This window comes from Podarcis muralis, chromosome 2, assembly GCF_964188315.1.
Source record: "Podarcis muralis chromosome 2, rPodMur119.hap1.1, whole genome shotgun sequence".
Classification (NCBI taxonomy): Eukaryota; Metazoa; Chordata; class Lepidosauria; order Squamata; family Lacertidae; genus Podarcis; species Podarcis muralis.
Genome location: NC_135656.1, coordinates 17,270,844 through 17,295,009, shown reverse-complemented (window position 1 = coordinate 17,295,009; position 24,166 = coordinate 17,270,844). Strand labels below are relative to the sequence as shown.

Here is a 24,166-nt window from a genome sequence, read left to right as displayed (position 1 = left end):
CTTCAGACCATATTTTGTGCTCTCACCCTCCTTAAAAGGTTCTTTAATTCCTCCTCACTTTCTGCTATCAAGGTTGTGTCATCTGAATATCTGAGGTTGTTGATATTTATTCCGGCAATCTTAATTCCAGCTTGGGTACAATAAAATTTTCAGCCACCTTCTCCCCACCCCACCAAAAAAATCATACACCTCCAAGTAATGGGCACTGCCTAGTTTACCTCCTTTCAACCTATTACCTTCTATTTCAGAATAGTGCTACAAAAATAATAACTGCAAAATATTGAAGAATGAAATTGAAATACGAAAACTGACAACAATCATTGGGACAGTGGCCTATATGGGTAGTATGAATCACTGGTCTTGAATCTGAGTGAACTTCCAGCTGGGTTAAAAAAATCTGCTCCCAGCAGATTATGTCTCTATATATGTACCTGTTTCTATATACCACCATTTTGCCACTGTCTGTGCCCCTGAAATTGCATTTTGTCAACAACTTTCAGACATCTCAAGTGGCCCCTGGAGGTCGAAAGTTTGAGAACGTGTGTCACAGTGTATTTTGTGGAGAGTGTTTTTAATTGCCTAACATGAGACAGCTAATGAGGACCTGAGAGGACCAGTGTGCTATAAAAGCACTGCCAGTGGTTTGAGTGCAACCAGCAAGGTAGAACAGATGGTTAAAAAATTAAAGGACATGGTTGAAGAAAAAGGTCCCTCTGACATTCAGAGTTAGAGACAACAGTAGCCATTAATATACCAGAGCTAATTCTACAGCAGGGAGTGAAATATTATTTAATCAGCAGTACTTCATACATAATTCAATTAACTGCTTTCACTCATCAGTATTAACGAGATCTGGAGCTTGGATTAATGTGCAAGAGCTTCATAAAAGGGCTCCCAGCCTCCCTAAATTCTGCCAAAACTTAATAAAGTAGTGCCAATCAAATTCCAGTCTGCATCCGATGCTTTTACACCCCGATACCACAAATCATCCTATGCTCTCATCATTGTTTGCTAATTCTCTAATTATGCCACTCTCTGCAGTAAAAACTAATTAGTGCATAGTGGTCAACTTTCTCCAGAGCAGAAGACTCCAGATGCTTCAAGCAAGAGAACCAGGGATAGGGCAATAGAGAAACACCCTCCTTTGGTGTTTTTTGTTTTTGTTTTTGCTTGCCAAAAGGAGTACTGGCTTGACTTTCAAAGAGGAGACGAGCAAAAATCATCCACTGCTAGGCTTCTGCCAGAGAGAATGCTATTGGTTCACTGGCACATGTTGATTGCACATGGCACCCACTCTTCAAATCAGTACACACAGCTGGTTGTAGACCTTACTCATCAGGGACTAGAATAGGGGTCAGCAACCTTTTTCAGCCATGGACCGGTCCACTGTCCCTCAGACCATGTGGTAGGCCAGACTATATTTTGGGGGGGGGGGGAATGAACTAATTCCTATGCCCCACAAATAACCCAGAGATGATTTTAAATAAAAGCACACATTCTACTCATATAATAACACCAGGCAGGCCCCACAAATAACCTAGAGATGCATTTTAAATAAAAGGACACATTCTACTCATGTAAAAACACGCTGATTCCCGGACCGTCCGCAGGCTGGATTGAGAAGGCGATTGGGCTGCATCTGGCCCCTGGGCCTTAGGTTGCTTACCCCTGTACTAGAAACATCATGTCAAGTTAAATGGTACCCACTGGCTATCCACTTATCTATTCAGCTCAAGGGGCAAAACTCCTTTTCTCTCGTTGCACTTAGTGTGCCTCTGGGACTGGGAACTCGTGAGTGGGCACCTCCCATTTGCTTGGTAAGGATGATCTCTTAAAGTAGCCTTTCTCAGCCTGTGGGTCCCCAGATGTTGTGGAACTACAGCTCCCATCACCCCTAGCTAACAAGGCCAGAGCTCAGGGATGATGGGAGTTGTAGTCCAACAACATCTGGGGACCCACAGGTTGAGAACCTTATCATATCTTAAAGTGATAAGAGGGTGGGAATGTAATAACTGTGAGCAAGGTGTGAGCAAGCATGAAGTGATGAATAGGAACTGGGGATAAATCTGATTGTGTTTGCACTTTCTGAAACAATATGAGAAGTGACAAGCAACCATCCCTTGAAATTCACACTTATCTGAAATTTCCCATGCAGTTCCCCCAACCAAGGAATGGTTACAAAATATGCATATATTAGGTGAAAGTGTGCCCCCAAATTAACACATTATTGAAAGTGGCATGCAAAATGTAGGAAATGCTTGTGAAAAATGTATGTTCATCAAAGCTCCATACAAAAATGCGTTTGTTACAAAAAAAAAAAGCATACTAAAATGCTGAAGAATTCTCGGGAGGATTTTCTAAACGAAAATTCGCAAATTGCAGCAGAAACATGGAGAACTGAACTTAAGGCTAGAAAAAAGAAAAATGGGGAGAATCAAAACTGAAAGATCCTTCTGTCCCTACTGGAGAATATTCATGGAGGAAAACATGATGTACAGTTCTCTCTAGGATTTTCCCAGAAGTTTGCCATCCAACGCAGACTAATTCCTGCCCTAAGTCTTGCTTCCTGGGGCTAAGGCCCACACTCCCTCTCTGTGTGTGCCTGTTCCTAGGCTTCTAGTCCAAATTTTTTTTCATGCTGCTTATGCTTTCATGTTCCTTTTAAGAGCTGGTATCCTTTTCACTTCTGGTTGATTTTGGATTGGTTGTAATCTGTTGTTATTATTTGTACTTTGCATTCCATTTGCTTTTGCATTTCAGGGGATGTTCATTGTAGGGCAGTCAAAAAATATCACCCAAATCAACAAATCAACGAAGCCTGATCTTTGGGCAATCCCTTTGGATATATAGAGCAGCTGCTCCCTTGGTTTAAAGGGGTTGTTCTGAAGCACTGGAAGACCTTGCCATCGCTCAGCAGAACAGAGGATATGCTGAACTTCAGCACAAACGGGAAACCAAAGGGTGTAAAAACGACCCAGAACTGTGCCTGTTAACAGACATGGCACTCCAGAGACCTTTGCATCCACTTGGCAAGGCATTTGGCATTTACTCGAAGAAAAGGCACACACTAATCTATAATTCTGCATGATGGATCTTCTCTGCTGCCAGTTCTGTCCCTTGCTGCTCACTCTTTCTTCTGCCTCCCTCTCTGTTTTTTTAACTAATTCCGGAGACTTTCCGCTTTGTCATTTGTTTATTAATCTGTTGCTGCAGAGTGCTGTAGCACAGAGGCAGGAGGACTTGGCTGGGATTATTGTTTAATTTGTTTCTGCGAAAGAAGAGTTTGTTCCTTTCCCTCCCACTTTCTGTTGTTTATTGTTGTAATAATGAAAACCAATAAAAACATGAGCGTTACTCCCCGCCCCCCATTAAAAGAGGACAGAGAAGCTTGATGAAACTTAATGCTGAAACTGTTTTAATGTTCTGTGGCAAAATAGGAGCTTTGCTATCATACTGTCTTCATGGAAAGGAAGGTGGCCAGGCACCCAGCACTTTTTTATTTTATTTTATTTTATTGCTTTATATCTTAGCTATCTTCCAGCACTTCACTCAGGGCAGTATTTAGAGTACAATTCTAAGCCATGCATGGTGGAGATGCAAAGTTGTGGATTCATAAGAACTCCTAAAGCCCTTGCAGGGTCCTGCCTGCTAGGGTGAGAGGTGTGTGTGTGCCTGTGTGGTCAAATTTATCTCCTTATGTTTTAATGCATGGATATTTTATTTATTCATTCATTCACTGAATTTATGTACCGCCCTATACCCGGAGGTCTCAGGGCGCTTCACAGAAAAAATCACAATATATAAAATCAAAATAAGAACAATAACCCAAATAACACCCCCTCCAAAAAGAAACACATTTTAAAAGGGTATAGGATGTCCATCAGGCCAACCAAAGGCCTGGTTAAAAAGGAACATTTTTGCCTGGCACCTAAAGGTGTATAATGAAGGCACCAGGCGAACTTCCCTGGGGAGAGCATTTCACAGATGGGGAGCCACTGCAGAGAAGGCCCCGTTCTTGTGCTGCCACCCTCCGGACCTCTCGTGGAGGAGGTATATGAAGAAGGGCCTCAGAAGGTGATCTGAGGGTCTGGGTCGGTTCATATGGAAAGAGGCGGTCCTTGAGGTATTGCGGTCCTAAACCCTTTAAGCTTTTATAGGTCAAAACCAGCACTTAGAATTTGGCCTGGAAACTCACTGGTAGCCAGTACAGTCGGACCAGGATCGGTGTAATAGCCTTGCTCCAGTGAGCAACCTGGCCGCTGAATTCTACACTAGCTGGTCTTTCCGAACTTCAGAGGCAGCCCTATGTATAAGGCATCGCAGTAATCTAACCTTGATATATTCTTTTTTACGTAAATCCCCTTCTCTTTGATTGCAGTGGGGAGGGGTCAGTTATTGCAGTGTCAGGCTAGAATAGAAGAAGGCCACCATTCTGGAGCCTCTGAAGGATCCATGTTTCCAACAAGACCAAAGCTGCCCCATGCCCCTTCCCTAGAACAGCAGCCAGGGGTCAAAAGAGCAGTCACCAAACATCACCCTCTGGAAATGACCATCCGAGTAGGAGCAAAACCACTGCAAAGCAGTACCACTCACAACTTCGACAGACACTCCAGAAGGATATAATGGTTGATGGTATCGAAAGCTGCTGAGTAGTCGAGGAGAATTAGCACAGACACATTTCCCCTGTTTCTCTTCCAACAGAAGTCTTCATCCAGGGCAACCAAAGCAGTTTCTGTGCCAAAACTGGGCCTAAACCCTGATTGAAATGGATCTAGAAAATCAGTTTCCTCCAAGAGCACCTGGAGCTGGTTTAAACGTTTCACAGTAGCAGCGACAAAATGACTCCTCACCACTACCAGCCACCCTAAATTATACTACTTAAATCAGGCATTTTGAACCTTTGGCCTTGCAGATGTTGTTGGACTCTGTCTTCTAGCGGCCCCAGCCAACATGGCCAATGGTCAGGAAAGATGGGAATTGTAGAGAACTGAGAGGCAAAGTTTCCTGTCCCTTGCGTAAATGAATAAAGCTTGTGTCTCCCCATCCCTACGGTAGTGAATAGACTTTTCAGGAGCTATTTATGTGCGTTAATTCATCCATGAAGCTTTGGATCATGATGAATATGTTGGGAAATAAGTCACTTATATTCTTTCTGTTGCACTTGGGTGATAACTGCCTTTGAATTAGTCAACATGCATAGGCAAAGTTTTGCTGTTCAGCACTCTTGCTCAGAAACCCAGACCCTCGTTTCTCCATTGTGATTTATAACTGGATGATTAATCCTATCTTTGAATATTTTGCCTTGAGGTTTAAAATAGATTGAATGTAAATAGATGGAAGAAAATGTATGGTATACTAATCTGCAGGGCTGCTGTTCTGTGCAAAAGCACCTTTCAAATTCATTTTTGAGTTAAGGTGTGCATGCATTTACAAATTCAATACGAAGCAATGCTTCCCAGTCATTCTAAGTTGGTTGAGCTTCGGAAATGATGTAACGATGCAACGCTGTAAAAGATCAATCACCATTATCTAAAAGTATAGTCCGGAAATATGAGCATGGCATGTTTAATTCAAAATTTCTGTAAAAGGCAAAAGTGAAGCTGTCACTGCAATGTGGTGTAAGATGAGAGTGAGGAAGGAGTAGAACAAGAAGATGTTTTTTTGACTACACTGCTCACTGGCACATTTTTAAAAATGTGCTGGCAACACAGGAAGCTCAAGAGCAATTTAGCTCAAGTTACAAACAATCGAGATATATTTAGTTATGGGCAGCTGATAAAAAGGATCTTCCAACTGAGTAACAAAATGGAAAGTGGTGCTTGCAAAGAAATTGAGCACCAAAAATATTGGAGAACATATGTAGTAGGATTCTGTCAATCTAGGAATGGATGAGAGTAGGAGCAAACATAGGAATACTGGAATCTGCCTTATACTGAGTTGTTAACAGAAAAATCTGAGGGCTCCCTTGGACAAAAACAAAGACACCAACCAGGATAACTTGGAGCAAAACAGCAGCCTGTAGGCTTGGCCTTTATTGAATACTGTCGCGACAGGACTCCCACCCACAACAAGATGAAGCAAAATGGAAGCCCAGAACAAAAGAAGACGCCGACTTTAATTAGTTACTAATCCCCAAACTACACCCCTAAGACTACATCACAACTACATCACAAAAAGGAGGGGTTGAGGGAAGAGTTGTGGTGGTAACCTGAGTGTCCTGTCACCTGGCTGGTTCCTCCTTTCCCCCCTCCCCATGAGTACTTTCCAGGTGACAAAGGGGAGCTTGCAGTTTCCTGCCCCCAGAGGGAAGAGCTGATCATTGTCCTTGGTTCCAGTCCATGCTGAATCCACTCCCATATGCAAGTTCTTTGTGATCTTGATGGTCTTCTGTCTAGGACCATCAGGGTTGGCATAGCAACTGGGCAGAGCCTCCTGTGTATGTGCTGGTATGCTCAATGGATTATGGCTGCCCTGTATCAAACCTTCCCCATTTTGTAGCCCTTCCTTCGTGGAGTAAAATGAAAGTGGAACAGTGCAGATCCAATGTATGGTTGATTTTCTATGAATTTATAACAGAAGCGTAGCGTATGTAGTGTGTGAGTGTGTGTGAAGTTTGTACAAACTGAATGATGGGGGGGGGGGTTCCTGCGACAGAGTCACCCCATTAATCCATCCAGCTCAGGCATAGGCAAACTCCGGCCCTCCAGATGTTTGGGACTACAATTCCCATCATCCCTAGCTAACAGGACCAGTGGTCAGGGATGATGGGAATTGTAGTCCCAAACATCTGGAGGGCTGGAGTTTGCCTATGCCTGATCTAGATCAATGATATTTACACAGACCGGCAGCAGCTCCCCCAGGATTTGTGGCAGGATTTTCTCCCAGCTCTACCAGGAAATGCCAGGGACTGAAGCTGGGGACCTTCTGCATGCAAGGTCTACCACTCAGCTATGCCCCCCTCCCCCCAAAAAGATAGTGGTTTTGAGAAATAGCAAAAGGGAGGAAATGTATACAGTGGTGGAATCGATGTCAACTGTTTTTGCTTGGAAGCGCCTCTGAAGTTTGGAGAACCGCATGGGCTGCCCATCCATGCTACTCAGGGAGAGCTTTAATTGTAGTAGTAGTAATATAATAATAATAATAATAATAATAATAATAATAATAATAATAATAATAATAATAATTTATTATTTATACCCCGCCCATGTGGCTGAGTTTCCTCAGCCACTCTGGGTGGCTCCCAATCGAGCGTTAAAAACAATACAGCATAAAATATTAAAAACCTCCCTAAACAGGGCTGCCTTCAGATGTCTTTTAAAGATAAGATAGCTGCTTATTTACTTCACATCTGATGGGAGGGCATTCCACAGTGCGGGCGCCACTACCGAGAAGGCCCTCTGTCTGGTTCCTTGTAACCTCACTTCTCGCAATGAGGGAACAGCTAGAAGGCCCTCAGCGCTGGATCTCAGTTCTGGGCTGAACGATGGGGGTGGAGATGCTCTTTCAGGTATACAGGACCAAGGCCGTTTAGGGCTTTAAAGGTCTGGTTGGTAGGAAATGCATACCCTCCAACATTTTCTCAAATGAAAATAGGGACCTCCTATTCCATAATAATAAGAATTTGTTTATTTATAGCCTGCCCATCTGACTGGGTTGCCCCACCCACTCTGGGCGGCTTCTGACATATATAAAAACATATCATATTTTTCAGTCTATAAGACGCCCCTATGTATAAGATGCCCCCTATTTTGGGGGACTCAGATTTAAGAAAATGGGGGGGATTTATCTGTGTATAAGACGCCCTGTCAGGGAACTGCCATCGGAAGGACAGGAGGTGCAAAGGCTCCCTCAGGTTGAAAGAGACGGAGCAGCTGAAGAGGGAACCAGTAGGGGGCGAGCAGGAACTTCCAGGGAAAGTGAGTCGGAGGGGTGGCTCAGAGACGTTTCCAGCGAAAACAGTGGAGAGGTCTCAGGACCTCCTATAGGGACACCCACGCCTCGCCGGAAACTGTCACGCAGAGAGTCCAGAAGACGTGTTTCCGTGAAAGAGCTTTTATGTTGGAAACGTTTCCGAAAGCAACCACTTTCGGATTCTACTAGCGATTGACGCAGCCATGCCGGAGGGGCTCCGTCACAGGCAGAGGTTTGAAAACCTGATCAAACTCTGAGGGACTTGCATTTTACGCACAAGCAGCTCATCATCCCACCACAGCAATCCGAAAGTCCCTGAAAGCCAGCTTGTGCAAGCAGCGGCATCATGAGCGACCCAGCCGGAACCGGAGGAGCAGGAGCAGCTGGAGGAGGTCCAAGCCTGGAAGAAAGGTACAGGGCGTTGGAGATCCAGCTGGCCATGCAAACGGCGAGGCTTGAGGAGAGGAGGGCTCAGGATGCAGAAAAGGGAAAGGAGAAAACCACCTCGATAGCCAGAAAGGTGCCAGGATTGGTGCAGAAATTCGGGGGAGATCCCAGAAACTATCATGCCTTTAGAACTGAGATGCAATACGCTCTCAACCTGCAGTATGATGACTTCCCCGACGAGGAATCGCGAGTGGCTTTTGTAATTGGCCATCTCGAAGGGGGGGCGAAGGATTGGGTTCGACCCCTGATGGCAGTGAATAATGAGATACTAAAGGACACGAGGAAGTTTTTTCGTGCCATGGACCTGATGTTTTCCAGTGACATTGAGCAGGGGGTGGTACGAAGGCAGTTAATGGCTTGCAAACAGGGGAGCCGATCTGTCCGTGAGTACTGGACTGAGTTTACTATGCTGATTCATAAATTGGGGTGGGACCTATCGGCAGAACCCATCCAAATGCTTTTTGAAGAGGGGCTTTCTTCGGCCGTTAAAGATGAACTTTCCCGGGGGCCAAGGGCGGAGTCTATGGATCAGCTGACCAAATCCGCGCTGGCCATAGGAGCGCGCCAGGAAGCGAGAGCTTTGGAAAGGCGGGAAGGGAAAGGAGAACGTTGGAGGGAACTGCGCATTCCGGACATTCCAGAGCCACCTTTCCCGCCGGCAGAGCCGATGGAAGTTGGAACAGCGCGGGCGCGCGCAGTTTCAAATCCCAGTGAAGGGCGGAAGAAGGAGGGAAAGAGCGCCAAGAAATGTTATCTCTGCCAACAGCCAGGGCACTTTGCCAGAGTCTGCCCACAAAGAAAGGAATGGCAAGGGATGGCAGGAGCTGTGGGGGAAAGGGAGGAGGAAAACAAGGAGCAAGTAAAAGCCAACGCCTGGCTGCCACCGTCGGGGCACAGCAGCCAGGCCAAAGAGCAGTGAAAGTGCCCACGCCAGAACCACCCAGACCTGCTTTAGTGATAGAAGTGTCACTAGAGCTGCCAAATGGACACCCCCTACAGGTCAAGGCGCTTTTGGATTCAGGCAGCTCCTGTAATTTTATGAGTAAGGAGTTTGCAGCTGAGCACCAGATACAGACCATCCCTTTAAGTAATCCCTTGCAGGTGACCACGATTGATGGCAGAGAGCTGTTGGGAGGAGAAGTTAGCCAACAGACTGTCCCGATGATAATGAGGGTGGCAAGGCACACCGAACGGATAGCGTTTAATGTGGCCACCTTGGGAGGAGCTCCCATCATTTTGGGGATGAGCTGGCTGGCGCTACACGATCCGCTAGTGGGCTGGCATCAGAGGGTGGTCTCCTTTGGGTCAGCGCATTGCCTAGAACACTGCAAGCAGGGGAAGGTTCAGGGCGGAGACAGAGTCACCCTAGCCGGGATGGAAGTAATGGGCAGAGGGAAGGTGCCCCCGCAATACGCAGATCTGAGCAACGTATTCAGCGAAAGGGAAGCAGACAAACTGCCGCCGCATAGACCCTTTGACTGTCAAATCAACCTACTCCCTGGGGCCCAACTCCCAGTGGGCAAGCTGTACGCCATGTCCGACAGGGAGATGCAGGAGCTGAGGGAGTTCATTGACAAAAACCTGAAGCGAGGTTTCATCAGAGAGTCCCGAGCGGTGGGGGGCAGCCCAGTGTTTTTTGTGGACAAAAAAAACACAGATAAGCCGAGACTTGTGTGTGACTTCAGGGCCTTGAATGCAGTGTCGGAACCCCTGGCTTTCCCTATGCCCCGAATTGATGACATTTTGACCAGGGTAAGGAAGGGAAAGATTTTTACAAAGCTGGACCTGCGGGGGGCGTACAATCTGATACGCATAAGGAAGGGAGATGAATGGAAGACCACCATGTTCACCCCTTTGGGAGCCTTTGAATACCTCGTTATGCCCTTCGGTCTACAAGGAGGCTCCGCGTGCTTTCAAGCGTTTATTAACCACGTTCTGGGGCCTTTGCTCTACAAGAACTGTGTGGCCTTTTTAGACGACGTGTTGGTGTATTCGGAGGATGAGGAGCAGCATGTGAGGGACGTTCGAGAAGTGTTGGGCAGGCTGCAAGCCAACCAGCTGTGGGTGAAACTGGAGAAGTGCCAGTTTCATACCAAGGAGGTGGAATTCCTGGGGTACCGCTTGTCAGACAAGGGATTGGCCATGGATCCAGGCAAGGTCCAAGCGGTACTGGAATGGAAGACACCGAAGACCAAGAAGGATGTGCAAAGATTCTTGGGGTTTGGGAACTTTTATCGGAAGTTCATCAAGAACTTTGCCCACTTGACGGCGCCCATCACCGACTGCCTCAGCAGCAAGAAGAAATTTGTTTGGACGGCGGAGGCGGAGCGAGCATTTGAAGAACTGAAAAGGGCTTTCGCCTCGGAAGAACAACTTCTGCATGTGGATTTACGAAAACCCATGAGAGTGGAAACTGATGCGTCCGACCGGGCGGTAGGGGCGGTACTTCTTCAACCGGGGAGGAGTATGTCAGAGTGGAGACCGTGTGCCTTCTTCTCGCGGAAGCTGAATAAATCCGAGAGGAACTACACGGTGTATGACAGGGAACTACTTGCCATTCACGAAGCGTTCCGGAGGTGGAGACATTTATTAATTGGGGCACAACACAAGGTGCAAGTGTGCACCGACCACAAGAATTTAGAGTATTGGAGAACAGCTCGAGTGCTCAACCAACGACAAGTGAGATGGGCACAGGAATTCTCTAAATTCAACTTTGAAATTTGTTATGTGCCAGGTCCAGAAAACGTCAGGGCGGACGCTCTCTCACGCAAACCAGAGTATTGGGAGGGAGAGGGGGCGATTGAAGAGAGACATGTCATCCCTGAGGACCGCTGGGTGTGTGGGGCGGCGCTGGTGGGGCAACGAGAACTGGTAGAGGAAACGGAAAATGATGAATATGCCCAGGATAAGCTCAGAGGACTCAGGGGGGAGGGCGAGAGCCCCGAAGGTTTTGAGGAAAGAAATGGGGCATTGTATTACAAAGGGGCACTGTATATACCCGAAGGTGAATTGAGGGGGAGAGTACTCAAGCAGTTGCACGATAGCCCCACGGCGGGACATTTTGGGCAACACAAGACCATGTGGTTGGTTACCAGGGAATTCTGGTGGCCCAAGGTGAGGGAAGATGTAAGGGAGTATGTAAGAGGGTGTGACCAATGTCAGCGAGCCAAAGGGGAAAGACGGGCGCCGGCAGGGTTATTAGAACCATTACCCACACCAGAACGGCCTTGGGAAGCGGTATCAATAGATTTTATGACGGATCTGCCGAAGTCCAAGGGGAAAACAGCCATCATGGTAGTAGTAGACCTGTTAACAAAGATGTGCCACTTTGTAGCATGCTCGCATGCAGTCACAGCGGAAGAAACAGCGAAGTTGTTTGTAGAACACATCTTTAGGTTGCACGGGGCTCCCTTGAGGGTGATCTCAGACCGCGGCAAACAATTTACTTCCAGGTTCTGGAGGAAGCTCATGAGCTTGCTGCACGTGGAAGTCAATTTTTCAACGGCCCGGCACCCTGAAACCAACGGGCAGGCGGAAAGAGCAAATGGCATTCTTCAACAATATCTGAGGTGTTATGTCAATGACAGAGAGAACGATTGGGTCGAAAAGTTGGCGCTGGCAGAATTTGCCTACAATAATGCGGAGAATGTGTCCACAGGGATGAGCCCCTTTTTGGCTAATTACGGGTGTCACCCCAGGGCATTTCCAGGGGAGGGAGGGGAGAGATGGAGCGTTCCAGCGGCTGAACATTTTGTAGAAGAGATGGAAGCGATCCATCATCAGCTCCAGCTCAACTTAGAAAGGGCCAAGGCACAATATAAGAAGCAGGCAGACAAGAACAGAAGGGAAGGTGAAACCATAAGGGTGGGGGATCAAGTGTGGCTGTCAACCCAAGGGTTGCCGTTCAAAGGGGGTTGTAAGAAATTGAGGCCCAGAAGATTGGGACCCTTTGAGGTCATTCAGCAGGTCAACCCGGTGGCTTTCAAACTCCGGTTACCCAACCACATGAAATTGCACCCAGTGTTCCACAGGTCGTTACTGTCACCATACAGGGGGGGACGTGAAGGGGAGCACGTCAGGGGACCAGCCTTGGAAGAGAGGGAACGCAGCAACCATGTAGCGGAAATCCTCGATTCCAGGTGGAAGGGAAATCAGGTAGAGTATTTGGTGGCGTGGGAAGGGGAACCGGAGTCAGAAAACACCTGGGTGACTGCAGGGGAGGTCAATGACGAGGTTTTAACAGAAACGTTCCACCAAAGATTCCCTAGGAAACCACAGCCGGTAGAAAGGTTTAGGAGGGAGTACTTCGGCACCACCGACGAGGAACAGGAAATGGAAGGATTCACGGAGTCGGAGTTGGAAGAGGGAATAGACTCCGAAGACGAGGAGTATCGAGAGACGAGGGACAGTAGCAGGTGGAGGGAAGTGTTCGAAACTTCGGACGATGAGGAAGGTTCTTTCAGGGGTTTTACTTCCTCCCAGCCCGGAGGGGAGGAGACGGGAGGGGGTGAAGGGGGCCCTGGAGGGGAGGTGGATGTCAGGGAACTGCCATCGGAAGGACAGGAGGTGCAAAGGCTCCCTCAGGTTGAAAGAGACGGAGCAGCTGAAGAGGGAACCAGTAGGGGGCGAGCAGGAACTTCCAGGGAAAGTGAGTCGGAGGGGTGGCTCAGAGACGTTTCCAGCGAAAACAGTGGAGAGGTCTCAGGACCTCCTATAGGGACACCCACGCCTCGCCGGAAACTGTCACGCAGAGAGTCCAGAAGACGTGTTTCCGTGAAAGAGCTTTTATGTTGGAAACGTTTCCGAAAGCAACCACTTTCGGATTCTACTAGCGATTGACGCAGCCATGCCGGAGGGGCTCCGTCACAGGCAGAGGTTTGAAAACCTGATCAAACTCTGAGGGACTTGCATTTTACGCACAAGCAGCTCATCATCCCACCACACGCCCCCTAATTTTTGACATTATTTTTAAGGGGAAAACCTAGTCTTATACATGGAAAAATACGGTAATTAAACATTCAAAGAACTTCCCTATACAGGGTTGCCTTCAGATGTCTTCTAAAGGTTGTGTGGTTACTCATCTCCTTGGCTCGGGGGATGCATAACTCCATATCCTCCAACATTTCTCTGGTGAAAATAGGGGCATCGTAAGGACATTCCGGGATCAAATCAGAAACTCAAATGGCTTCTGTAAATTCGAGACTATCCCTGGAAAACAGGGACACTTGGGAATCTGGGAAATGGAGCAAGCATGCCAAAGAGTCAGTTGCTTTTTTAATTGTGTGCAATGCATTCTGATAAGGCACACATTATTTATACTTCAGATTGGATGCTTTCTCAACAATAAGGTAAAGGTTGAAGAAGCAAATGATGTGCGAGGATCACATCTTGCCTAAAAATGGACTGGGGTTTGTTGGGGTGCACATCTTCATGTGAAATGTACAGCAATGGCTGCTCTCTCGGTTGGAAGGCAGCAAGCCCATATTGGGATTTGCTTGGGAATTATGGTTGATCCATTGCTCCTTGGAGAGGCCAAAACTCGCTGTTCTTTGATTTTGTAAATCAGATGGTTAGTTCACTCTCAGCTTGTTGGATTGATTTAAACCAAGTGGATTTGAATCAAATTTCCAATATATAAGGAAGCATGCATGTTTAGTTGCAGTTGCAATTAGGCCTATAACTAAATTTGGCTCGCAGCTATCTGGGAACATAATCCAAAATGTCTGGACATTAAGTTCATGGGTTTTTCTACTGCAGAAGTCGTATCTGCTTAGCAACAGAGGGCATTTGTGAAATTAATTATTTCTGTTGACTGTCTCTGAACACATGCAAGGACACTGAGCAAATTCACTTACCTAAAGTTTAAGTGGCCAGAATTTTCAACTTGCAAGGACTGTAGTTACTAGAAAAAAGCAATACAATGGTCTAAATATTCATGATTTGCATGATTATTAACAAAATGCATCTGATGTGTCCTATTTACCACTCCAGACCTCAAACGCCAGATATATTTTGCATCTGGTATGTTTGTATTTTACACAGAAAAGCAATCAGTGGCTCAGTGACCTGGTAAAGACATAACATTAAACCATAATCTCGTCTGGTGCATTTGGAAGTGAGCTGATCTAACTCACACCAACTGGATTCATACATGGACTGGAATTTAAATTTCCTTTGGATTTCACAGTTTTCCTACTTTTGTGTGGGGGTTTTTAATTCCCATCTCAAAAAAAGATCCAAAATAGATACAGCTGTATATCTTAAGGTAAAATACATTTAGAAACGTGTGCATTGAGGTAGAATAAATATACAAATACATATTTTGTGATAAGACCTCAGAGAACTTTCCTTCTGAACTAGGGATGTCAAAATATGTTAATATCTGAAATGAAAACAAAGTCTAGGTAGCCACTTTGAGCCTACAAAATATTTTGCTACAATTGAAATAATGCAGTTTAGCAGGCAAACAGAAGGTATCTTGCATTCTGTTGAGTAAAATCTCCTGTCTAAAACAGAAGTGTTAATATTCTCATATAACACACACATTAAATGGAGACTGCAAAATTCTGGTCCCAGTTATTATACCCATTGCCACCTGCTCCCATCAGTTGTGTGCCTGGCTGGGCATCTGTCTGAGTCCTATCCCTCATGGCATTTGTGTTACTGGTGAAAAGGGACTGTTCAATGAAATAGAACAAGGACTGAGAAAAAGGCAAAAGAAAATGCATTAACAAATGATGACTTCCCTCTCGTTGTTTTTTTTTATATGTTTCATGAATTAAACCTTACCAGAAGAAAAGCTGCACGTTTTCTGCTGATGCTCTATCTTTCAGTGGAAACATAACGGTTTGGTTTATTTATTCTGAGACGCCTTATACAAAACTGCTCTGGGAAAGGTCAGAGATGGGCATCGAACCACCAAGAATAGTCATGAAGTTTATAAGCTGTTTATTGGCATCAGCTTCCTGGAACCTAACACCACAAAATGGCTGAACTGATGCGCTGTCACAATTATGTTCTAACATGGCGGCAAATGAGCTGAACCCCCCCCCCCCTTTTATTTTTTTAGAAAGCAGAATGCAATGTTGTTGGTGAATCTTGAACACGCACTGGTGTTACATTCTGCATTGCCATTTTCATTTTCACTCACTGAAGAGCTTCCAGGAGTCCTTCTCTTATAAGGGGGAAATTATACAGCCATACCTTGGGTTACAGCCACTTCAGGTTGCATTTTTTCAGGTTGCGGACTGCTGAAACCCAGAAGTACCGGAATGGGTTACTTCCGGGTTTTGGCAGTCACGCATGTGCAGAAGTGCCGAATTGCAACCCGCAGTTGTGTACGCTGCGGGTTGCGAACGTGCATCCTGTATGGATCACGTTCGCAACCTGAGCGCCCACTGTACTTTAGAAAACTTTAGGGCTCTTCATGTACTTTGTCCCCAGAGAATATTCTGGGGTGCTTTGGTTGTTGATGCATGTTATGTACTGAAGTTCTCACCCTGGGCCAGCAGGGGGATACTGTAGATAGCTTTCACTCAGGTCCACATATGCAAATAAGGGATTGAAAGTGACGTTCAGTGATTGGATAGTTACAGAAAGTGTTACAGTTGCCTTGTAGTGGAGCTCTATATAAGCAGGCTGGCTGAACCCTTCAGTTCAGTTCTGTTCTGGCCTGTGAATAAACAAGAGCTGTTTGAAGAATCGCTGTGTCGTCTGATATGTTCACCCACAACTTAACAATGCATAAAAGGCAATAATAGTGTTTTCACTGAACATAGCTGAGCTGCACAAGAGGGCCTTAACCTTCATATCAGGGATAAGAATGACCTCCTGGATTGGAAGGCAGGATCAATCTTTTGAGCTTTCCTCCCTCTTGTTTGGGCAGAAAATAGGTTTCTTCCGACCTCTTATATTCAGTAGCTCTTTTTTTGTTTTACTTGCTATATTTTCATTCACTGTAGCCTGGGAAAGGCCTTCGGGTTGGGAGCAAAAGAAGATTTTGAGGGAGAAGCTCCTTTGACCTTGAATGACCATCACTCCTTACAAGGTCTTCTTCCTCCCCTTCCTCTTTTCCCCACAAACTAGCAGCTTATAGGGGCCAATGACATGAAGAAAATCTCTCCCTCAAGGCCGCCTGCCTCTCATCCCAGCTCAGAAAACCTAAGGCACTTTTTGGGTTGTTTTGTACAATCTCCTGGACATTGACTCACCAACTTTACCAACAGTCTCATGAAGACTTGGAAAAGTGAGGCTGATGTGCAACGATTGCACAAGCATTCTCCCTTGTTTGGTGTGGCCATTTTCACATTATTCCCCCCCTCACCAAATTAGCATTTGCTAATTTATATGTATAGATGCAAAATTAGAAATACTTGCTGCAGTTTAAATGGAAATGCAATACATTTCACCACAGTGGGCATGAGTGTGACCATGTGACCTGCTCTGTCAGCTGCCTGGGATAATGCTGATTGTGGCTGGGTAATAATAATAATAATAATAATAATAATAATAATAATAATAATAAATGACTTATACCCTGCCCATCTGGCCAGGCCTCCCCAGCCACTCTGGGCGGCTCCCAACAGATTATTAAAAACATGATAAAACATCCAACATTAAAAACTTCCCTAAACAGGGCTGCCTTCAGATATCTTTCTAAGAGTCAGATGGTGGTTTATTTCCTTGACATCTGATGGGAGGGCGGTCCACAGAGCGGGCGCCACTACCGAGAAGGCCCTCTGCCTGCTTCCCTGTAACCTCACTTCTCACAGGGAGGGAACCGCCAGAAGGCCCTCGGCGCTGGACCTCAGTGTCCGGGCTGAATGATGGGGGTGGAGATGTTCCTTCAGGTATACTGGGCCAAGGCCATTTAGGGCTTTAAAGGTCAGCACCAACACTTTGAATTGTGCTCAGAAACATATATGGTCCGGGTGGCCACTCGCAGTCACCAGTCTAGCTGCAGCATTCTGGATTAGTTGTAGTTTCTGGGTCACCTTCAAAGATAGCCCCACTTCAAGGGCCCTTCCTACTTTCTTATGGTTCTGTATCTTGCAGGGGTCAGACATAGATCAGATGACTCTTGGAATAGAAAACTCCTTCATATAGGAAACTGTCCTCTTCAAATAGAGGAATCTCCTCAGGAGACATTGTCGGCCTACCTCCATAGCTGAGAGCCGGGAAATAACTTCTGGGGAGTATTGTTGCTCAATTCATAATATAGCTAAGCATTGTGAGCTGGAGAGATTGGTATATTGAACCACATAATTACAAATTTCAATGCCATTACTTGTCAAAATGCCTTGGGAAAGCAGAGACAGGGTTTCTCTTTTGGAACACAATCCAACAGTCTAATCAAGAGCTGTTGGACTTATATTGGGTCTTATGACCCTAGAGAGTATAATTTAAAATGAGGGTGATACCCATAGCTTGTGGAAATAGTCAAAGGATGCCCATGCTACCCTGTGCCAATGAATTTTTTATTTATTTTTTTACATTTAAGTGGTTTAAAAATGAGGTATTTCTTTCCTTTTTAATACTTTATAATTTTTCTTTCTTTCTTTTTAAAGCCATACGTACTTAAGGTGAATGTAGCCTTTTGCCCACGGCTTATATTGCTGAGCTATTCCTGGCACTTTCTCTGAAGTTAAATGAAAAAGTGATTTTAAGAAACAAGTGGGGTTTTCCATTCACAGCACACAGCTTAAGTACAAACAATTTTCCGCGGTGCTTTCACAGGCCAGGCTAAAAGACTGAATTGTTTTGATTGCTGAATTGCCTTTCTTAAAGCCAGATACAAAGTCATTGGGTGTACTGTGATAACCCAAGAGAAAACTTTTTATTATCTCCACCCCACCCCACCTAAAAAGCTTTGTATTTTCCCTGCTGAGTCATAAAAGTTCATTCCGTTTGGTGTGTATTGGAGTTCGGGGGGCGGTCAATCCTCTTTCTGTAGAGAAAAGTAGGGAGGAATAAAAGTGATTGTAAAACTGGCATTGCCTTTTCCATATTTAGTCCTCTCGAATACTGTCAAATCCAATTGGGGTGGGGAAACACTCTAGATATGTTGAAGAGGAATTTCTGGCCTTAATATGATTGCTGACTTGGCTTTTGGTAGCTTTGGATTAGAGGACGTTTAAACAGAGAAAAGAGCACTAAAGATAGTTAATCTTTACTGAATAAATCTTCTTCAAACTACCCTTACAAAACACTCCATAATTGAGGCAAATCACTATGTATTTGGAATATGTTCTTTCGACTGCTGCTGCACACAGCTTATAACACACCCAATCCTGATCTAAACGACGGTGGGAAGAGAAATAAAATCTAGACCGTTGCTCTTGGCATTGACATGACCATTATTTTTAAGTGTGTTTTCACCGCTGAATGAAAATGGGTAATGGGTATATGTGTCTGTAAGTGGAAGAATCAAATGTGCATTGATGTGCTATTTCTGGGTGTCACGGATAGGTCTGTAGAACAGAGTCCACAAACTCAAAGGACAATAAAATTGCACCATTAAAGCCAATGATAATTACACCATTCTTTTTAATCAAGCTTAAAGGCATACTGAATATAGAATGAGAATTTGATAGTAAGAGTATAAGCTATTGGGTACCAGATAAAAGGCATTTCACACTCATATTGAATGGAAATACAAAGATATTCATATATGCAGGTGACATACACATCTGGTGTTTTGTTTTGTTTTGTTTTGTTTTGTTTTGTTTGTTTGGCTGCGTCTCAAGATACTAAGCATACCTGCTCAGACACCTTTGTGTTTTTCAAATTCCTTTTTTTCTCCCAAATTTAATCAGAAGGATTTGAGGCAGCTTACAGACCCTTCAAGTGTCCCTGTTTTCCAGCAACAGTTCCAGATTTACAGAAGCCGTCCCAGTTTCTGATTTCATCCCTGAATGTACCACTTTTCCTTAGGACATCCTTATTTTCATCAGAGAAATGTTGGAGGGTATGGAGTTCTGTGACCCCCCCCCCCCACAAGCTGAGAAGCTAAGTAACTATGCAACCTATAGAAGACATCTGAAATCAGCCCTGATTAGGGAAGTTGTTTAATGTTTTATTATGATTTTATATATGTTGGAAGCTGCCCAAAGTGGCTGGGGCAATCCAGTCAGATAGGTAGGCTATAAATACTGTAATAAAATGATGGTGATGGTGATGGAATAGCAGGGGTCAGCAGACTTTTTCAGCAGGGGGCCAGTCCACTGTCACTCAGACCTTGTGGGGGGACGAACTATATTGGGGGGGGGGGGAATGAACAAATTCCTATGCCCACAAATAACACAGAGATGCATTTTAAATAAAAGGACACATTCTACTCATGTAAAAACACGAGGCAGGCCCCACAAATAACCCAGAGATGCATTTTAAATAAAAGGACACATTACCACTCCACAAACATAGGGACCGCACTGGCTTCCAGCTTTTCGTATCCATGACAAAACCCAGGTTCAATATACACAACTTGAGTTACACTATCATATCTTTCTCTCTTTCTCTACCATTTAATTCATATGTACAGTGGTACCTCAGGTTAAGAACTTAATTCATTCTGGAGGTCCGTTCTTAAACTGAAACTGTTCTTAACCTGAGGTACCACTTTACCCGCCGCCACGCCGTCGTCGTGCAATTTCTGTTCTCATCCTGAAGCAAAGTTCTTAACCCGAGGTACTATTTCTGGGTTAGTGGAGTCTGTAACCTGAAGTGTCTGTAACCCGAGGTACCACTGTATGTGTGTATAAGTGGGGGGGGGGGATGTCAATAGATTTTTAAATTTCATGCATGCAATTTTGGGAATGCAATGCCATTTTGAAGTTTAAATATTGGGTGGAAATTGAGAATTGGCCTCATTTTGCCTCTGCTGTGGGGATAACTTGGTTCTAGTTGCCTTTTGCACAGTCCGGAAAGATAAAGGAGAGCTTTATAATAATAATAAAAAATCTTTTAAAACATCTGATGAAGAAACTTGAGTAGACTTAATTAGATGGCTCTTGGGGTCTCTTCCAGGAACCCACCATTCTATGAAATATATGCCTGTTTCCATAGGAGATGTCTCTGCAGTTGTGTGTCGGTCTGGCCCTGCCCACTCTTGGAATGTGCCCATCAACACTTTCATACCCCCCCCCCCAACATTTTTCTGATGAAAATAGGGATGTCCTATTCCATAATCACAATAATTTTATTTTTTATACCCCACCCATCTGACGGGGTAGCCCCATTAAAAAGCATTTTTAATATATATATTTTTAAAAAACTTCCATATACAAGGCTTCCTTCAGATGTCTTCTAAAGGTTGTATAGTTACTTATCTCCTTGGCTCAGGAATCACATAACTCCCTCCAACATTTCTCCGATGAAAATAGGGACGTCCTAAGGAAAAGTGGGACATTCGGAGATCAAATCAGAAACAGGGATGGTTTCTGTAAGTCTGGGACTGTTCCTGGAAAATAGGGACACTTGGAGGGGGTGCACTTTTATATGGGGGAAATGTGGCCCTGAGCCTGGAGAAAAAACAGCTCCAGATCCACAATAATTCAACTCTCATTCAAATCCTTTGTTTGCGCCAATCAATTTTGTTCACTTAATTAAAGGAAGGTTGATAGTCTCTGCAGGTCTGTGGCTTGTAGGGGATGCTGGGACAATGAGAAACAACAGCACTCGAGCCACAGTTTTGTAACACTATACTTGATAACATCCCGTGTTTACTAGCCACCTCTGCAGAATCCTTATCAAACGGGAACAAAACTTGTTCAGCTCTGAATAGGCCAGGATTAAGTTCAATTAAACTAATTACTCTAATGTTTGCAAAGAGCTTTGCACATGAAATAATGCTGTAAAAGCACCAGAGCGTTATTATTTATTAGACTCCAGCTTGATTCTGGCACCACGCAGCTATCGGCATTTCTATAAAATGCTCTGTTGATAGTGTGTGTTTCTTTTATATAATAGAGATCAATTTTGTAATTGAGATCAATTGGAGGCTTTTCTGGGAGACCTGTAGGTTGTAGTAAACCTAATAGTCTGTAATTGTTCAAGGTACAAGTCTGTACAGCGGGTTGCTTGGAATCACATTTTGCAGTTTTTCTTGGACCGCCGCCTGCTTTTTCACTTTAACATCCCACTTTGGATTAACTGGCAGAACCTGATACACTGGGCTTAGGTAGTCAGGATGAAAGCCCTATCCCTATGTTCTTCATCTTGCCAGTTTCTATCTTCTTCTCCTCAGTCATTGGCTTCTTCTCAATTTGCAGAGACTTGCAGGACCAGGCGTTAGGCTCCCCATAAAGGTAAGGTAAAGGTACCCCTGCCCGTACGGGCCAGTCTTGCCAGACTCTGGGGTTGTGCTCCCATCTCACTCAAGAGGCCAGGGGCCAGCGCTGTCTGAAGACACTTCCGGGTCACGTGGCCAGCGTGACATCGCTGCTCTGGCGAGCCAGAGCCACACACGGAAACGCCGTTTACCTTCCAGCTAGAAAGCGGTCCCTATTTATCTACTTGCACCCGGGGGTGCTTTCGAACTGCTAGGTTGGCAGGCGCTGGGACCGAACAACGGGAGCGCACCCCGCTGCAGGGATTCGAACCGCTGACCTTTCGATCGGCAAGCCCTAGGCGTGAGGCTTTTACCCACAGCGCCACCCGCGTCCCTTGGGCTCCCCATACCCCAACCCATATAAATAAGAGACCAACAAGACTAGTTTGGGGTCAAAACAGGCCACAACTTTATTGAAAACAGATGTAAGAGGTTTGGCTTGGGCATAGGGCAATCAAAATACTTCTGGCCCGCCCGCCGGAAGTGATGCGTGGTCAATGCAGGCGAGGGTTTCTAAGACTTACATAAAATAAGGTGACCCCCCCCCACACACACACACAGGGACCACCACACCGCACCAAGAGGGGTGAGCAGACTTTTGAGGAAATCTTCTCGGGGGTCTTTCATGAGCCGTTGAGGAGTCTGTGATCCAGTCATCACAGTCAGGTGACAGAGGAGTCACCTTGGGGTTCAGGAATGAGATGTGGGTTCTGATGCCAGTGAATTCACATGTGAAGGACCAGTCTCCTTTTTTCCTCAGCACTACCATAGTTGAGAGGGATGCGGGTGGCGCTGTGGGTTAAACCACAAAGCCTAGGACTTGCCGATCAGAAGGTCGGCGGTTCGAATCCCCGTGACAGGGTGAGCTCCTGTTGCTCGGTCCCTGCTCCTGCCAACCTAGCAGTTTGAAAGCACATCAAAGTACAAGTAGATAAATAGGTACCGCTCCAGCGGGAAGGTAAACGGCATTTCCGTGTGCTGCTCTGGTTCACCAGAAGCGGCTTAGTCGTGCTGGCCACATGACCTGGAAGCTGTCTGTAGACAAACGCCAGCTTCCTCGGCCAATAAAGCGAGATGAGCGCCGCAACCCCAGAGTCGGTCATGACTGGACCTAATGGTCAGGGGTCCCTTTACCTTTACTTACCATAGTTGAAGGACTCTGAATCTGAGAATTCCTGGTCCAGGGCCATGACATCATTGCTTTTGTTTATAGGAGGAACAACAGTGGAATAGGGAGGAACTACATCTTGGGCTAATCCTTTGTAGCTTTCACTTTTCATGTTACCCAAGTCATGACAAAAGGAGCTGTGTTACAGGAGTTCCCATTGACTTCACAGGGCAGAGAAATCTGTAGTTGATCAATCCAGGATCCATCATCAGAAAATACCGTTATTAGGCAAACGAAGATATAACCAAATTGTGAGCAAGCTTTCCTTTCCTGCCTAATTCCTTCATCATACCCTAATTTGGATCTTGGTTCCCCCCACCTTTTATGGGCCAGCAAGACTTTGCTTTTTTAAATTGTTAGTTTTGTTGGATATTTGTGAGACTGAGTTTGCAAGACTGAAAGCTGTGGTCACTCCAAACTGCATAGTCCACCTCGTTGGTGGCAGAGGCCAAGGGACCAGTGTGGCCTACTTGCTATGTGATTACAAGTATGTGTAATAGAAATATCTTTCAGTTGCTGCGTACAAGTGCAGAATCCATTGTTGGATGGAGCAAGGGGGTTCTTTCTCTTGTTGTTTGTTCCCATCTCTGTAGAGTAGGCTGCATTGGGGAATGTGCCAAAGGCCACGCAGAGGATTCCATGGCTAACCTGTTGTTGCTTCCTCCCACACAAATCTAACGGAGCAGCCACTTCACCACTCTGGCCCTCATGACTGTAGGAAACAATATTTAGAATAATCTCTATGCTCTTCCTTTCCCAAGTCTCTCCTCCAGTCTCCTTTCTTTCTGCAGACCTCTGAAAACCTCAGTAGTAGAATTGTGTGGATTTACAAAGATCTATGCAAAAATGCATGTTGTTTAATATATTCTGCTTACAGAATCTGGTTCCTGGTTGCAGAATGTGCAAGCAGAATACACATAGGCCTCTTCTAAAGGGAACATATCCTAAACACATTCAGTTTATGGCAACTACAATAAATAATAATAATAATAATAATAATAATAATAATAATAATAATAATTTCTTATTTATACCCTGCCTATCTGGCTCTGGCAAACAGCATTTCCGTGCACTGTTCTGGTTCGCCAGAAGCGGCTTAGTCATGCTGGCCACATGACCCGGAAGCTGTACGCCGGCTCCTGTGGCCAATAAAGCAAGATGAGCGCCGTAACCCCAGAGTTGGCCACGACTGGACCTAACAGTCAGGGGTCCCTTTACGTTTACTATCTGGCTGGGTTTCCCCAGACACTCTGGGCAGCTCCCAACAGAATATTAGAAACACAATAAAACATCAACCATTAAAAACTTCCCTA

At 45.3% G+C, this 24,166-nt stretch overlaps 1 protein-coding gene across 5 annotated transcripts in view; it reads left to right on the top strand.

The window, feature by feature from the left end:
* CA10 (carbonic anhydrase 10) overlaps positions 1–24,166 on the top strand; it is a 342,227-nt gene that overhangs the window by 93,354 nt on the left and 224,707 nt on the right. The window lies entirely within an intron of this gene.